Raw genomic sequence first — 17,945 nt, forward strand, 5'->3', positions numbered from 1 at the left:
ATGTAAAAAAAAAAAAAAAAAAAAGGAACAGCCACATGGTATTTTTAGAATCATTTCACCACCCTTTCAAATGAATTTGTATTTAAATATTTATGACAGCATCTATGGGCTTAAAACAATGATATAAGAGGGAGAAGTTATTGAGTCAATCAGCTTGCTTAACCCCTGGATTCCTGGACCCTTTGGAATGACCCCAGGCTCTGTGAACCTTGGGCCAGAAGTATCAGCCTATCATTGCCAAGATGTGTCACCGGACAGCCTTCTCTGACTCCTCGGGCTTTCTGAGTGTAGATGGCTGTCTACATGCGTCCTCCTCCTGTCCCATTAGCCTTGGGACATGCCCCAGACATTCTCCCCGCTATGTATTTTCCATCATTCCCTTTTCAGCAACATCTTTCTTTGCTGCCTTAAATATGCTCAGGTATCAAGTAATTTAAAATACTGCCCCTCCCCCATCCTTAATATCCTCCCTAATTCCTAGCTGGCCAGTGCTCTGTTTTCTTCTGTGAACTCATTCACACGTCCTCACTGCCCCTCCGAGTCAGTCATCCATTGTTTTATTCTTATTGTCTCTAATTATCCAAGATTTAGATCGGTGCCTAAGTAATCTTCGTAATATCCTTATAATAGATGCAACACATACGAACTATGTGACTGAAGCTGGAAATAGAGTCTTCAACAAACACCAAGAAGTTTTAATGGTGACATCATTTGCAAGAATAAAAAAAAAAAATTGAGCTCATTTGGTTTGTGCCTCCTTTCTGTTCTCTACCTGGTATCTGTGAGTAGCCTCGCCTTCGTGGGGTTACTGTACCTTATTTTAATCTGTTTTCCAAATTGCTTTGTTTTTAGCATTCCAAAGATGACCATCTTGGGAGAACTGAATCTGCTTCCTATCTACTAACTATTAAAAAATAGCATTTTCAGTGATCAAAGCATGTGTATTATCATGCCATTTCATTTGGGTCAAAGAAAAACAGCAAAAACATGATTATCGTCATTGTCCTTTACATAGTGAATTCGAAGGTGTCATTATTCCTGGCATATAGTAGATGCTCTATATGTACTTACAGATTGAAGAGTGGCAGTTGATTAATGACTGTTCTTTCAATTCCTACCTATTTCTTCATTTGCTTATTTGGATATTCAGGCAATGAATGTTGCGCGCTCACTATGCGACAGCTGTTGTACAAAGCATTTAGGGGGTAGTAATAAACATGGTAGACGTGGTTATGACCCTTAGGGATCAACATTCTGGTGGGTGAGATGGATGAGTGCTAGGCAATACTCATATGGTGAGGCGAGAGCTATGGAGGAGGAAGGGCAGATGCTGTACACACACTTGTGAAAGTCTCTTAACTGAGATGGGGACAGGAGGGAGCTTAAGGAAAGCTTCCTGGAAGAAGTGATATCTAAGCTCAAACAGGAAAGAGTAGAAAATCCAATTAAGGATGCCTGGGTGGCTCAGTTGGTTAAGCAACTGCTTTCGGCTCAGGTCGTGATCCCAGAGTGCTGGGATCGAGTCCTGCATCAGGCTCCCAGCTCCACGGGGAGTCTGCTTCTCCCTCTGACCTTCTCCCCTCTCATGCTCTCTCTCAAACAAATAAATAGAATCTTAAAAAAAAGAAAGAAAGAAAGTCCAATGAAACTTAATCTGGAATGGCAGTTTCCAAAGAGTTATTTTGGCTTTGAGTCCTAAGGCTACCTTCTGAAAGCTTTAGGGATGTTGCTAGCTGTAGGAGGAAAAGATAGTATTACAAATGCCCTGAAATTACATGTCATGAGGAATATTGATTCTGATACTTGTATTTTGGGAACCCAGGTAAACTTATAAACTGTAATTTAAACATTTAATTGCTGAGGATACCAAGAAAAAAATTAATTTTCTTACAAACACACCTGAAAAAAAATTCTTTCTTTTTTCTTTCTTTCTCCTTTATTCATGTAATTTGTGTATTAAGAGAAGTTACATCATTTTAATTTAAAAAGTTCCATAAATCTTTGTTGAATGAGCAAGTCCTATCTTTTCTGTCTCAATATTTCTCAAGTACTTAAGTCTTGCCTCTATGTCTTCGTTTACAATTTTTCTTTAGAGCACTTGAAAGTCTACAAGAAGACTTGCAGATGTACGAGAGGAGCATAAACAATCATGACCCAGCCCCCTGCAGATTTTTGTCTCATTACTCTACGCTTCCATCCTGCATATTTGTGGGGCTTTTTCTTGTCTCAGGACCTTGCATCTTCTCCGTCTATAATACCCATTTCCCCCTCTACACCAGTCCTCGAAGATCTGCACTGCCCATCTCTTCAAAATAGGTTAGTTTTCATGCCTACAGCTGCCCCACAAAGAACTCCGTGCAATTCCTTCCCTACAGCACTTAATCCACTGCCACAAGCCATTTGTTTCTTTCCCTTATTAAACTGAAAGCCTGTTACAGTAGGGATTGTGCCTTATTTACATTGATCTTTCGGTGGACCGTATAGTGCCTGGTAGACAGTAGGCACTCAATACTCAATACCTATTTAATGACTGAAAATTGCACAACAAGTTATGTTTTTCCTAGGGCTTTCCTTGCGTAGATCACCACACTGGCTTCTTGCTACAACTCTAGGGCCTAAGTGTTGTTATTAGCCCTGTTTCACAGTGGGAACCTGGACACAAATAGGTTAAGAGACCTAGTCAGATTTTCATAGTTTAACTGTAGCTTCATGCAGAAGTACATGGTTGTCATGGGAGATTTAAGAAGTGGTTGCTTTGGCTATCTGGCTGTCTTGATGGTGGCATCTTCCAGAAATCAAGTGTCGTCTCTTTTCCTGATTATTCTAAAAATGTCAAAGATATTATGATTTTTATTCTCCTGGGAATACTCTTAAGCTATGTCTACCATCAAAGGGGGAATGATAGGAAAATCTTCTAACGTGAAAGTCTATCTCTAGAGCCTGTTTAAAACCAGATAGTCCCCGGGCAAGTAAAATAAAATGGTGGCTAGATTTCGCTAGATGTTGGATATTACCTTATCTGTGTACAACCAGCTATGAGTAATGTGAAAAGATAGAGCAACTACCCACCTACTATAGTAAATAAAGTAAATAGTAAATAGTCAGAGGACAAAAAAAAAAAATCTGAAAAAAAATTATATATAGCTAGCCAATCTTATATTTGGCCCTTGATGTATCTCACTAAACCAGAAAAATTTTACCATGCTGTAGCTAAACATATTTTGTGTCAGAGTTAGATGTGTAGATGATGATTATTTATATAAAGAAAACCGATTTAAAATTTATCTTCAGAATATGCCTTTTCCCTTCATATTCCCTTTGCTATTCTGCACTATCCCCCAACCCTTTTCTAAGGACTAAAGATAATTGATATTCTCAGGTAACTATGGGAGGTCCTATTTCTAAGGATGATGCTGTGGTTTATTTGTTTATTATGGGTGTAAATGACCCAGTCTATTTCACTTTTTGAGGATTTTTTTTAAAGATTTTATTTACTTATTTATTTGTCAGAGAGAGAGAAAGAGAGCAAGAGTGAGCACAAGCAGGGAGAGCAGCCAGCAGAGCAGGCAAGAGAGAAGTAGGCTCCCGGCTGAGCAAGGAGCCCAATGGGGGACTCCATTCTAGGACCCAGGATCAAAGTCAGAGCCAAAGGTAGACACTCAACCAACTGAGCCACTCAAGTATCACTTTTGAGGTACTTTAAGGATGATTGCATAGAAAGGCTAATGCTTAGTTCAGAGGAATAAATCTCACAAAAGTAGAAAGTAGATTTTCAAGCACTTGCTGTGATAGGCAATGATGTTTTGGGGTCCTGAAATTCTTTGTTGTCATTGAATTTATAACATGTAAGTGAGAGTCTATCCTGAGTATACAGAAGACAAACCTTTTGTAGAGATAAACACTTCACTAAAATCAGGGCTAAGCCAAGGTGGGTCATCAACTGTAGAGCTTCCTGAAAGCTGGAATACTTGGGGACTACATAGAATTGACTATATTGGGATTGATTCCAGTGTGGCTCAGAAGGTCCTGGATTAAGTTGGTCAAGACAAATCATTTAAATGGTCATTGAATATGAGAATCTTTCCAGCAACTCAGATCAGCTTGAATGGGATAGGGGTATTTCCCAGGCCTTTCATTCCCCTACTATTGAGCCCCTTTGAGGAGATGGACTTGGGAAGAAATAAGGTGACTTGGTCTAATGACAGACTTCCTGCTATCGAAATAGTGGTATTTACCCCCAGGAGAGCCCTAAACTGTAGGATGCTTTGAGCAGAGTGAACCTGGTTATCTGGGATTCCTTGTGACAAACCAACCTAGAATCTGTGGATTTGGGGGCATGGTTCCTGGAAAATGTTATGAAAACAATGTAACTAACTGAAGATTATGTAGGAATGCTTTATGATCAAAATGACTTCTGGGAGGCACCTGACTGGCTCAGTCTGTGCACCATGTGATTCTTGATCTTAGGCTTGTGAGTTCGAGTCCCATGATAGGTGTAGAGAAGCTTAGAGACATCACTTGGTAGATCTGAGTCTAGAGGTCACCCAGTGTGGCAAAAAATATAATCCGGGAAACTGAACTGATGCGCTGAGCATGTCTCTGCTTCATCTGAGTCTCACTTATGTCCTTAAGATTATTAGAAAAGTTTGATATTGTAGGTTAAATATATTTCCTACGTGTGAGCCTGATTTAGTAACCCGAGTTTTTGTGTTATCTCACCTTGTCGCTTTTTCTGCTATGTTGCCTGTTGGTGACTTTTGGATTAATTTTAGCTCCATTAACTGATTAAGCTTGTTATATCAATTTGGAATACAACTTAAACTATCTCAGTTTCTCTTTGTGTGAAATGGGATTGATAAATAACTGTACTGGATTCCTCTGTCTTCCTCGGGAAAAATCTGTGAAAATTGATTGAATAATTATTCCAACAGTGTTGTTTGAGGTGGATCTTTGAAAGGAAGCGGTAATATAAAATGAATCGAGTCATATTTTAGTAGTGTCTAAGATATCCCCAAGAGGAAGTTGTGCCCTGAGAACTCAATCTGACTCCATTTCATCTTTAATCTTCTATGCCAGAGCTCCATTTTGGGAAATTCATAAAAGCTGCTTCTTCTAGAATAATTTATTTCTAAGAAACAGATGTCTTTAAACATTCTATATACCATTTTCCTAGAAAAGTAGGACAATAGAATTCAAGAAGTTTAATGGTACAATGGTAATAGAAGTAGTTCAATGTAGTTTGATACTCATCCTTTCTTGATGTTGGAGCTAAAATTCCGGAAGGTTCTGGCACCTTCCCAAGCTTACACAGCTACTAAAGTTACAGCCTGGTGTTGAACCCTCTTTCTGTTTATAGAACTCACCAACCTTCTTCTTGTGGGAACTACCCACTTCCCATTCTCATTCATGTTGTTCTGATGGATTCCAAAGGTGGGTATATGGCCAAAATCTAGCTAGTCTGGGTATTATATCCTCCTAACAGCTGCCTGACCAATGAGAGGCAGATTTGGCTTCTTCTGGAGCTAGTGGGGAAGAGGAGTTCTCTGCATGCTGGGGCTACTCGATGGACTGAGCATAAGCCTGGAGGTCCCTGATGCCAGCCCATGGGGAAGATGGGTTTAACTGTGAATAAAGAGGGAGCCACTTAGGGAGGAAAGAGAAAGAGATGTTGACCTTGTTAAGGCAAGCTGAACTCTTCAGTTTTTCAGTTACATAAGGCAATGGATCCTCTTTTTGATTTGAGTTTCTTTTCCATGTAAAAGAAGAGTTCCAACTTACACATCATGTATATGATCTCAAGTTCTATTATAAACATTTCTACCCTTTCTACTGGTGTGAAAATATTTCAGTTTTGCAAGAAGACCCAATGCAATGGCACATGTTTAGCTGTGGATTTAGATATAACTTGGGGAGAACAAAATAGCTTCAGTTTTTCCAGCTGGTCCTGGCAAGTGAAAGATTCTTCTCTTCTCCATTCTTAAATAGCTTTCTATTGTAGGAATTATGTGATTGATTTCCTCTGTTCACGTATCCTCCTCACATTAGACAATAAGCTTTGTGAGGATAGGGGCTGTATATTTTTATCTCGTATCTCTAGCAACCAGTAAAAACAATACCGATAGAGCCTAACACTTGTTGAGTGCTTACTGTGTGTGCCAGCTACAGATTCATGTTTGACTCACTTAATCCTCACAGCAAACTTAGGAGGTGGGTACCATTTTACAGATGGAGAAATGTACTCAAGTTCATAACATGTTAAGTGGAGGAGTTGGATTCAAACCTATACAATCTGTCTCACCCAGTGCCCTGCCCTACTTCTTCAGATTTATAATTGTACTCAGCAAACTAAGTGAAAGCAATTTAAGTGAAAGAATACATAGCTGTGACATTGGGATGGGAAACTTTTACGATGCCCACTTTACATTTGGACAAGCTGAGTCGGTATTGAGAGGACTAGAGTCTGCAACTCTTGACTCCTCCTGGGATACTCTCTCCATCGTCCAGTGCTTACTTATGGATCAAAAAGTTAGGCAAGTACTTTAATTGGAAGCTCCAGGTAAAAATTTGGGTCTTTTAGCATAACTTCTATTTTCACAAAAAACTATCTTTTACATTAAAGCACTTAAAAGAATGATCTTATTTAATAAATAATACAGCAATAATAATGAGAAAATCAACTAAAATACAAACAATTCCTGAGCATCTTCCCAAAGAATGAAGGAAAAAATTAATGTGGTTGAGGGGCGATCAGTTCTCCATAAATATAGCAGGTGGTATTACTTGTGTTGTTATATATCATGTTAATAACCTGAAGATAAGCTAAACTGAATATAAACTATTTCTTTTATTTGTAATTTCCAAAGCCTAGAATAAAGGGCTCTAAGACAAAGATAGGCCATGTTCTCCATGAAAGATTCCTGGAAACTGAAAAATAAGGTCTTTTAACATTTTGTGATATAACTGTTTTTCTTGGCTTAAGCGTAGGTTTTAAAAAATGGTGCTCATTGTTTTGCTTCTAGTTCTTTTATGCATGGACAACCGTGCTGATGATGCATTCAGTTTAGGAGAATTTTCCAATTGAAAAAGTGCTCTGGAGAAGTTTAAGCGCCATGAATCACCCAAACCTCATCTAAGTCTCGTGAAGGCAAAGGCTGTGAAAGGCAGTCACAGAGAGAAGACATATTGTAGTTGTGCTGCCTGATTCAACTAAATAGAAAAATATTTTGTAAAGACATGAGAATTTCAGGCATCTGACAGAGTGGTAAGGATAAATGTCACGTTCTGTCAGAAAGGCAAAACCGAGTGACCTGGCGCTCACCCTCCCACTTCTCCTTTCCCCCCCTCACGAGGGGGAGACCCGGAATCCCTGTCTCATTCCTACGTGACATACTAAACTGAAGTCTCTTGGTTACATTAAGGAAAGCATTGTCAATGCAGTGGGGCATTTACCCCTAATTATTTCTTAAAGGCTTTCGGACATCCAAAATGTTTTTTTTTTTTTTAAGATTTTATTTATTTGGGAGAGAGAGAGAGAGAATGGGTGAGTGGGGAGAGGGGCAGAGAGAGAGGGAGAATCCAACTCCCCACTGAGCAGGGAGGCCCGATGTGGGGCTTGATTCCAGGACTCGGGGATCATGACCTGAGCCCAAGGCAGTTGCCTAACCAACTGAGCCACCCAGGTGCCCCTCTTTCAAGACATTCAAAATGATCTTGATCAGGTGAGTAAGTTAATACATTTCCAGTGTGCAGGAAGTAGATTGCTCATAATAATAATAATTACAGCAACAGCAAACATCTTCTGTTCAGAGAAATTGGCTTCTCACTCCTCATTTGCCCAGGTAGGATGAGGAGCAGAGAGGCAGAGCTCTCCTACTGGCCTGCCTTTTAAACTGGCATTGAATTCTTTTTTTTTTTTTTTAAAGATTTTATTTATTTATTTGACAGAGAGAAATCACAAGTACACTGAGAGGCAGGCAGAGAGAGAGAGAGAGGGAAGCAGGCTCCCTGCTGAGCAGAGAGCCCGATGTGGGACTCGATCCCAGGACCCTGAGATCATGACCTGAGCTGAAGGCAGCGGCTTAACCCACTGAGCCACCCAGGCGCCCAAACTGGCATTGAATTCTGAACAGAATACATATCTTACTATTTCCAAATTATTAAAACGGTAAAAATGCCTGATGTCCTCTTCTTTCCAACTTTACTAGCACCTAATTTTTTCTTAGAGATTTCTCCTTCAGGACTTAGAAGACTTTCTCTTCTCATGCCTCTGAGTCCTAGCTCCATTGGATGGAAATTTTTAGCCAATAAAAATACCTATATGCTGTGGGTATACTGACATGGTCTCTTGAGTCCACTACCCTCAGTGGGGAATTATGTAATAAAGGGCTTCACTTTTTGCCTAACTTTCCACTGTGCTCTCAGTTTAAAGAAGGAGAATATGGACAATGTGATCTATTATATCAGATTTGGGTTTTTTTTTTTCTTTTATTTTTCTTTTACATTTTTCTTAGACATTGCATCCCCTGCCCTGCAAGCAAAAAAATGTAACCTGGGGATACATTCCCAAAGTGTACAGTGCCTTCTGCAGAATTTGAAATGTACTGTTTTGAAGGGGTATGTGTACTACAGGGCCATTCTGAGCAGCAAATTGCTGGGTAGGCTGACCTTGGGGCTTTTTAAATCCCCATGTCTAGTAAAGCCTTATCTTCTTAAAGTCACCTCATTTGGGGCTGTTTTTGTCTTTGTTTATTCCACAGGGGCTCTCTTGTTTGTTATTAATAGCTATTTTCGTATGATCATCTCTTAATTCACAACAAGCAATTCGATGGTTTCACAAAGGGCAAATAAAAATGGGGTTGCTTTAAAGGCTCAAGTAGGGACTGCAAGTTCAAAGGCAAGTTTGACGGGCTATACGCAATCATTGGTCAGGTAAATGTGGTCTTGCGTCTGCTCAAGGTACCTTGGTCCTCTTGACCTCTTGAGGTACCCCACTAGAACATTTCTGAGGCCTCCTGAGATCTCGAAATGTCAGCCAATAGAACCCTGGTTGAGTAGGGATTGTAGGTTGTGGTCACTGGCAACAGAAATGATATGGGGACTAGTTCTCCAGAAGGTCTCTGTGGGTTCTCTTAACCCACCCGTTTTCTGGAGTGCATTTCAGCACTATATGGTGTTCTGGCTGCACCGTGTGTTGAGGTGCCCATGACCTCCAAACTGCAAGCTTGCTTTTCCTTTGTCAACAAACAAATCACTGCTGTCTCCAGGTTGCATGACCAGGATGCCCTAAGTAAAATGACTGAAGTTGTGATTGTTGGTTTGCACACCAAAGTCACTAATGTCAGTGTTTTATGTATGTTCATTTTATTTTCCCTGATAAAATTTTCTCGACTTTCCTATCCACATTGTCTGGAGTTGGGCTTACAACCTGCCCTTAATAGTTGCACATTGAACAGCATCGGGTTCCTAAGTTGCTGTGTGTGCGACTAAGACACACACATTTTAGGTTTAGGGCTTGGTTTTTTAACAGGGGTTTAGCTTAATGGATTACAAAATTGAGGGTCAAGAATGATGCACTAATAAAGGGGAAGAGCAAACAGAGGTAGGAGAAGCACGGCTTGCCTGGAAAGCTGTTAGCAAGAGCAAACTACATCCACGGGTCTGGTTCAGACCCCTGTTGTGCCATGGATAAGCTGAGAAGCCTGATCCATCTGCTTCCACTCAAAGGCTCTCAGTTCCTCATCAGGAATAGGAATAATCCCACCCCTTACCTCATAGTATGGCTGTAAGTGCAAAGAAAATGAAATAATGTCCATGGAAATAGTTCATAAAATGTAAAGTGCACCACAAGTGAGGTGGTTGTTAAGATGACTATTATTGGAATGCTCTTAATTCTTCCTGACTCTCATCGTGCCCTGAGAGCAATACTCTATATTTTTAATAAGAACTTGGAAAAATTCAAAACTGCTTTAGAACCATAATTTCCTCCCAATCCTCCTCACTAATATCTATTCCTTTTCCCTTTCATCCCATTTCTAGAAAAGTGAAACCCACATGAGCCATTTTCTCTTGATAACAGATGAACTATGCCCCAGCATGAAGAAGGACAGTTAATTCCCATTACTCACGAGAGAGATGTTCTGTAAAGTTACCAAGAACAATGAATTAATGAATTAATGAATACTGAACCATCGCTCCTGGGAGGAAATATAGGGTTAAGCTTCTAGGAGCTTCTGGTCACAACATATTTATCAACCAAGCAACACATAACCTCATTTCATGTGTGTTTTTGTTAGACACCATTTTAAATACATCTTGTTGGTTTATTAACATTGAACTCATGTCCAGTAGTGCTTTAACTCATTCGTGAACAAAGCTTCTCTAACACACATGTTTTTTCTGTAAGTCATAGGACAGCCTTCTTGTACTCGGGACAGCAGTCTGCTTAGGGGCCATCTGAAGCAGTGAGACCACCAACAAAAAGCACATACAAATGTAAAATATGGCATTAATAGATGGCAAAAGGGACGTTTCTATGTAATGTGACAGCTGCAGCAAGAAGGCAGAGTGTCCCTTTGTTTGACCTCATTTGGGAGGCTTCCTCGAAATTGTCACCCTTCTGCACATGCCTGAAAATGACCACAAAAGTGTTGGGAGTCCTGATTGTGGGGATAGAGAAAAATTTTAGCTTGTAGGTGAATTTGCAAATATGAATCCTCAAATCATAAGGATCTGCTTTACCTCTGGGGCAGAGTTAGGATCGACGGGTGGAAATGATAGAACAGTTTTCAGATCACCTTCAAAACACATTTCTTGATAATTATAATCATCTAACAAGAGAACAGACTTGCCAACGAGCATCCATCATTGAAGGTTCTAAAGGAAGACCATGATTTAGACAGACCTGGGAGAAGAATACAGGTCCTGAGGGGAGGTCACTGTGCTGGGGTGAGCAATGATGGATGAAAGAATAGGAAAAAAAGCCAAACACAGTTACCATCATTATTGATCATTCCCTAAAATCAATATCCATTCTCTCATACCCAAAATGGGATTTCAATCAGGCCAATATCTAGCGCTTTAGATGAAGTAAAAAGCAATTTTTGATCTCAGGGTTGTGAGTCCAAGCCCCACAATGGGCAAGGAGCCTACTTAAAAAAAAGAATAGAAAAGAAAAAAAAAGGAAAGAAAAAGTAAAAAGCAGTGCTGTATTTGGGATGTCTGGGTGGCTCATTTGGTTAAGCATCTGCCTTCTCCTCAGGTCATGATCCCAGGGTCCTGGGATTGAGTCCCACATCAGGGTCCTTTTTCAGTGGGGAGCCTGCTTCTCCTTCTGCTCCCTCTGCTTGTGCTTTCTCTCTGACAAATAAATAAACAAATAAATAAAACTTTTTTTTTTTTTTTAAGCAGTGCTGTTTTAAATAGGTATGTGTGCATCAGTGTCCTTTATCCTTGCAAGCTGTCACGTGTTAGATGCCATAAGCAGCCCTTAGTAGATTATAGAACAGTGAGGAAGAAAATGCTAAGAGATAAGGAAAGATCATTGAACTGGAAGGAAACATTCTTCAGTAAATCATCAGAACATAAAAGACAGGTCTCAGGGAAGAAGTCACTTTCAGAAACGCCTAACGAAGGTAGGAAGAGAGGGTGCATCTCCATCAAGGACTGAAAGATCCAGAGAATAGGATCTTTATTAGAAAGCAAACTGCATCCCTTTGCTGATAAATGAAAAAAAACTGACATTGCCCCTTCTAAGTAAGGATGATTGTTTAATAATCAGGAACACTGGGACCATGCAGAAAAATTTGATGCTTGTTGGTATTTTCAGAGGCTGGGTTAGGGAGGAGAGGCCACAGCGACCTTCACTTGGGTGTCTTCTCCCCTCTAGTTCCTGCAAAGAGGCAAGGGAAATTCTAGAACATTCTACTGGGAGCTGAGAGTTCTGTGTTTTTGTTTTTGTTTTTTTTAAAGCAAAGCCCAATAAAGTAATAATAAATTCCCTTGTTTCTGCCTTGGCCTGGTTTGCACTGATGCATCGGTGACGAAGGTGCTCCTGTGGGGATCATTCTATTCACTTTTGCTGGGATTTTATAGATTCTGGACTAGTGGGGACATGGCTCCTAGCCACTCAGGGGGCTGGGCTGGGTTTCAGATTTCTTCCCCTCTTTTCCCACTCCTATCTCTAGACAGATAGCTAGCTGGCAGCCATATAAATTCTGGGAGGGTGAAGTTTTTTTTTTTTTTAATTTTAAAAATTCCCACCTTCCGGGGTCCTGGAAGCTAAGCCTGGCTACTCTCTTCACAGGAGTGGGGACATCATTCCCTTTAGCCTCCAACATCTATTCCTGGTTTGGATGCTCTTGGCTGTTGTTCAGTTCAGCTTCCAGTCAACAATTTGCCTTTCACTTCTGTTCATTTCTGGAACTTGAGCTCCTTTTTCTTCCTTTCAAGTCTAGCCATGTATTAAGGAAAAAACATTCATCCAGAATTTTTGTATATTTAGAATAGGGACTGGAAGGGCTCCCTGCTCCTGCTCCATTTGCCGTAATGAACAAGTCAGCAAATGGTATTTCTCAACCCAAGTCGTTAATTTTGAAAAATATCAAACTTTCAAAATAGTTAAACAAATTGGTCGAGTGACTACCCATCTACCCCTTCACCCATATCTGCCAATTACTAACATGTTGGCCACATTTCTTCTCTGTCTATATTTGAAAGTAAGTTGTAGGGGCGTCTGGGTGGTTCAGTGGGTTAAAGCCTCTGCCTTTGGCTTGGGTGATGATCCCACGGTCCTGGGATGGAGCCCAGCATCGGGCTCTCTGCTCAGCAGGGAGCCCGCTTCCTTCTCTCTCTCTGCCTGCCTCTCTGCCTACTTGTGATCTCTGTCTGTCAAATAAATAAATAAAATCTTAAAAAAAAATAAAAAAAAAGAAAGTAAGTTGTAGAGAGCACATCACAATTCATAAATACTTCAGCATTTATCTACTTGATAACCACAATATTATTACCACAAACTTGACAATAATTCTATGTATTCTTATATACAACAGATCTAATATCCCTAATTATCACAGAAATGTACTTTATAGCTTTCTCAAGAGGAAATTTATGATTCAGTTAAATTATTCACACTTGGTGCAACTGATCTAGCTAAGTCTGTACAACCTCCCCTCCATCTTTTTGTATTTTTCGTGACCCTGCTTTCTTTGAATGGTCTAGGCCCTCTATGTTGTAAAATATCCCACATTCTGAAATTTCCTGGCTTGATTTTCATGATGAGATTTTTAAAATCATCCTAGAATATGTATATAAGATAAAAGTTATCATTTTAACCACTCAGGAGTTTACCACTGTGACTTTAGAGCATTAACCACGTCTGCATCGCCGTGCAACCATCGCCACTTTCTCCAGAACTTTCTCCTCATTTTAACGGAAGCTGTGTATTCATTAAACAGTAACTCCTCATTTTGCCCCAGTGCAGGCCTTGCTAGCCACCATTTTACTTTGTGTCTCTATGAATGTGATTATTCTAGCCACGTCGTATAAGTGGAAACACACAATATTTATCCTTTGGTGTTTGACTTATTTCATATAGACAATGGCTTCAAGATTCATACATGTTGATGCAATGTGTCAGAATCTCATTCTTTTAGAAGGTAAAGTAATATTCCATTGTGTGTATGTACCGCATTCTGTTTATCCCTGCCTCCACTGATGGACATTTGGGCTGTTTTTACCCTTTGGTTATTTTGAATACGCTGCCATGAACTTTGGTCTACAAATATCTGGTTGAGTGTCTGCTTTCAATTTTTATGATTTGATTGATTGATTGATTGACTTTTGTCACAGTAGTGTATAGGTGAGGGTCCACACTTCTTACTGTATCACATTCTGTTAGGAGGCACATATTGTCAGTGTTCTTCTATAGCAATGCTAACTTCGACCATGTGGTGAAGGTGGTGACCATCAAGTTGTTCCATTGTAAAAGCACCTTTGTTTTCTGTAATTAGTTAGAAATTTATGGGGTAATATAATGAGATGTGTATATACTGTTCACTCATTAATTTTATCACTTATTAATGATGCTTACCAGAATAATTATTATATTGGTTGTTTGCAAAATGGTGATTTAAAAAAATTCAGTCATTCATTTTACATTTATTATTGGCATTTTTTTTAGGGGGAATAATTTGAACAAGTGTCCTTCTCCTCTAAATTTATGGAGGTCCGGAAAAAAAGTGGCATTTTCAAGTGCTGAAAGAAAAGAGCTGTCAACCTAGATGAAAGGAAAGTAAGAGAATTTATCACCAACAGATCTATCTTAAAAGAATGGCTTAACGGAAATTCTCTAAGCAAAAGGAAATAATAAAAGAAGCTTGAAGCATCAGAAAGTAGAAAAAAAAAACAGAATAAAAAAGAGGGGTGTTGTAAAACAAGCCTCAACAAGTTTAAAATAACTGAAATCATACAGATGATCAATTCTCCAATAATAATGGAACCAGACTGGAAATCACTAACAGAAAGATAAAAGGAAATGCTCCAAACACTTGAAAACTAAACAAGTCACTTCTAAATAATCCATGAGTCAAGGAGGACATCTGTAGGGAAGTAAAAAATTAATTTAACTGAATGAAAATGAAAATACAACATACCAAACTTTGTGGAACATAGATTCCAGAAAGCAATGCTAAAATGGAAATTAAATGCATTGAATGCATGCCTTGGGAAAAAGGAAAAGATTCAAACTGATAACCTAGGTCCCAGTTTAAGAATTTAGAAAAGGAGGGCAGACTTATCTCAAAGCAAATAGAAAGAAGGGAGTAATAGAGAGAGAAGTTTAAGAAAAAAATCCGTGAAATTGAAAACAGAAGTGTTAGAGAAAAATCAGTGGACCAAAATTAGGGTTTTCTGAAAGATCAATAAAATAAAAAATCTGCAACAAAGTTGACCAAAAAACAAAATCAAAACCAATCAAGAGAGAAGACACTCATTATTAGTATCAGGAAGAAAAGAGTGGATACCATTACAGACCCAGAAGATATCAAAAGAATAATAGGGTAATATCACAAACAGCACAACACACCTAAACTTACCAACTTAAAGGAAATGGACTAGTTCCTTGAAAGCACCAACTATCACAACTCACCCAATAATGAAATAGATAATTTGAGTCACCCTATAACTACCGAATCAATTGAATTTGTGATTTGAAAATTCCTGAAAAAGAAATCTATAGGCCCAGATGGTTTCACTGGAGAATTTTATAAAATATTTGAAGAAGAATTAACCCCAATTCTCAACAATCTCTCTCTATACAATCTTCTTTTCATTTTAAGAAGCTGATATTCTTGAAGCCAGTTGAAGATAATAAAAAAAAAAGAGAACAGTATCCCTCATGAATATAGACACAAAAATCCTTAAAATATCAGCCAATTCCATAGTGTAAAATAGATTATATACCATAAACAAATGGGGGTTATTTCAAGGACACCAGCTTGGTTTAATATTCAAAAATCAATCAGTGTAGTACACTCTATTAGTAAGCTAAAGAGTAAAAACCATGCAATCATACATGGATGCAGAAAAAGCACTTGACAAAATTCAATGCCCATTCATGATAAAAACTCTCAGAAAAATAGGAATAATGGAACTTTTACGTAAAGAGCATCTACAAAAAACCCTACAGGGACTATTATAACTTAATGGTGAAAGACTCAATGTATTCTCTTTAACTTTGGAACAAAGCAAGGATGTTTGCTTTTACAACCCTTACTCAACATAACACTGGACATTCGCTTTAATTCAGTAAATTGAGAAAAGGACATAAAAGACATTTAGGTCAGAAAGGAAGAAATACAACTGGATTTGCACATGACATGATTCTATCAGTAGAAAATCCCAAGGAATCTAAAAAATAGCTATAAATGGGTCATGGGACACAAGATAAACACATGAAAGTCGGTTGCACTTCTAAATATTAGCAATGGACTTATGGACATGTAAATTAAAAATACGATACCATTTGCAATCACTCAAAAAAACCATCCATGAAATATTTGGGTGTAGCTCTTTTAAAACATCCAAATGATTTGTTTCCTGAAAACTGCAAATTGCTGATAAAAATATCAAAGTAGATCTAAATAAATGGAGAAATAGAGTTATTATGTTCATCGATTGGAAGACTCAACAGAGTAAAGAGGTCAGTTCTTCCTAAACTGTTACACATGTTTGATGTACTTTGTATTAAAAATCCAGCAAGATTTTTTTTGGGAGATATAAACAAGATTATTCTAATTTTTTTACATGGAAAGCTAAAACAATTTTGAAAAAGAAGAATGAAGTGGGAGGATTCATTCTTTACAATTTCAAGACTTACTATAAGGCTATAGGAATAAAGACTATATTGGTAGAGGGAAAGACACATAGACCAATGGAACAGAATAGAGGATTCAGAAATAGACCCACACAAATACTTTCATCTGGGTTTTGACAAAGGTACAAAAGCGATTCCATGGTACTGATGCAGTTGTACATCTGTAGGCAAAAAAAAAAAAAAAAAAAAAAAAAAAAAAAATAAATTGGCATAAATCTCACACCTTATCTAAGAACTAACTTACTGTGTATAACTGACTTAAATGTAAAACATAAAACCTTAAAGCTTTTGGAAAAAGCTTTAGAAGAATATTTTCAGCATCTTTGGGAAAAGAGTTGTTAGACTTGACATTAAAAGCAGAACCTAGAAAAGGAAAAATTGATAAACTGGACTTTATCCAAACTAGAACCCTTTGCTCTGCGAAAGACAGCACCAAGAGAAGGAAAAAGAAAGATACAGACTGGGAGAAGGTATTTGCAAACCACATTTCTGACAAAGAACTAGTATCTGGAGTATATGAAGAATGCTCAAAACTCAACAATTAAGTGAAAAATGATTTTTTAAAAAACCCAATATCATAAAATGAGAAAATACATGAAGAGACCTTTCACCAAAGGGGATATACAGATGGTAAGAAAGTATTTGAAAAGATACTCGACATCATTAGCTGTTAAGGATACACAGATTAAAACCACAAGGACAGCTTACTATCCACCTATCAGTAGGGTGTTGTCATTACAAAATAGTCACTGTTTTTTAGTGCTCACAGGGTGTGGAGATACTGGATCACATACATTGTTGGTGGGAATGTAAATACAGCCCCTCTGGAAATAGTTCCACCATTTTTTTTTAAACTAAATATGTAACATTCATAGGACCCAAAAATTGCACTCTTAGGCATTTATCCTAAGAAATAACAATGTATATCTGCACAATACTGTATGAATTTGTTTATATAACATTCTCGAAGTGACAAAATTATAGAGCAGACTAGGAGTTGCCAGGGGTAGAGGTAGGGATGTGGGGAAGAGGACAGGAGGGAAGTGGGTGTGGCTATGAGAAATCCTGGAAATGATATAAATATTCTGTATTTTGACTGAATCAGTGTCAATGTCCTGGTAGTGACAATGTACTATAGCTTTGATAGATGTTCCATTGGGTAAAGCATACATGGGATTTCTGTTATTCCTGAAAACTGCATGTAGAATATACAATGATCTCAGTATAGAAAGTTTAATTAAAAATTTGTATTTATAGATCCTGCTCTCAGAGATTCTGCCTAAGTAAGTCTGTCAAGGAGCTTAAGAGACTAGATTTCCAAAAAAAAAATACCATTTATGATTCTGACTCAGGGAGACCACAGAGCTCACTCTGAAACAGTATTCTAGACCATTTCAGGGGAAGTAAGTTAGAAATTTCCTTCTGAAATCTCTAGTTCAAATTTAACCCACAGTATCATATTCTTTACCACCTTTTATTTCATATTTGTACAGTAAAACTCTGTATTTCTTATTAATGGATTTCCTTATTTGTTTTATCTTACAATATACATAAAACAATTAGAAGATTATAATAC

The 17,945-nt window shown here is 38.2% G+C and overlaps 1 long non-coding RNA gene across 1 annotated transcript in view; it reads left to right on the forward strand.

Annotated features, from left to right (window-relative positions):
- LOC132023557 (uncharacterized) overlaps positions 1 to 16,577 on the forward strand; it is a 29,487-nt gene extending 12,910 nt beyond the window's left edge. Inside the window, exon 2 of the long non-coding RNA XR_009405988.1 lies at positions 14,177 to 16,577. This is a non-coding gene — a long non-coding RNA (uncharacterized LOC132023557). The remainder of the gene's footprint in view (positions 1 to 14,176) is intronic.
- The last annotated feature ends 1,368 nt before the right edge of the window (positions 16,578 to 17,945 follow it).

The sequence above is a fragment of the Mustela nigripes genome, chromosome 8, assembly GCF_022355385.1.
Source record: "Mustela nigripes isolate SB6536 chromosome 8, MUSNIG.SB6536, whole genome shotgun sequence".
In the NCBI taxonomy this organism is placed as follows: Eukaryota; Metazoa; Chordata; class Mammalia; order Carnivora; family Mustelidae; genus Mustela; species Mustela nigripes.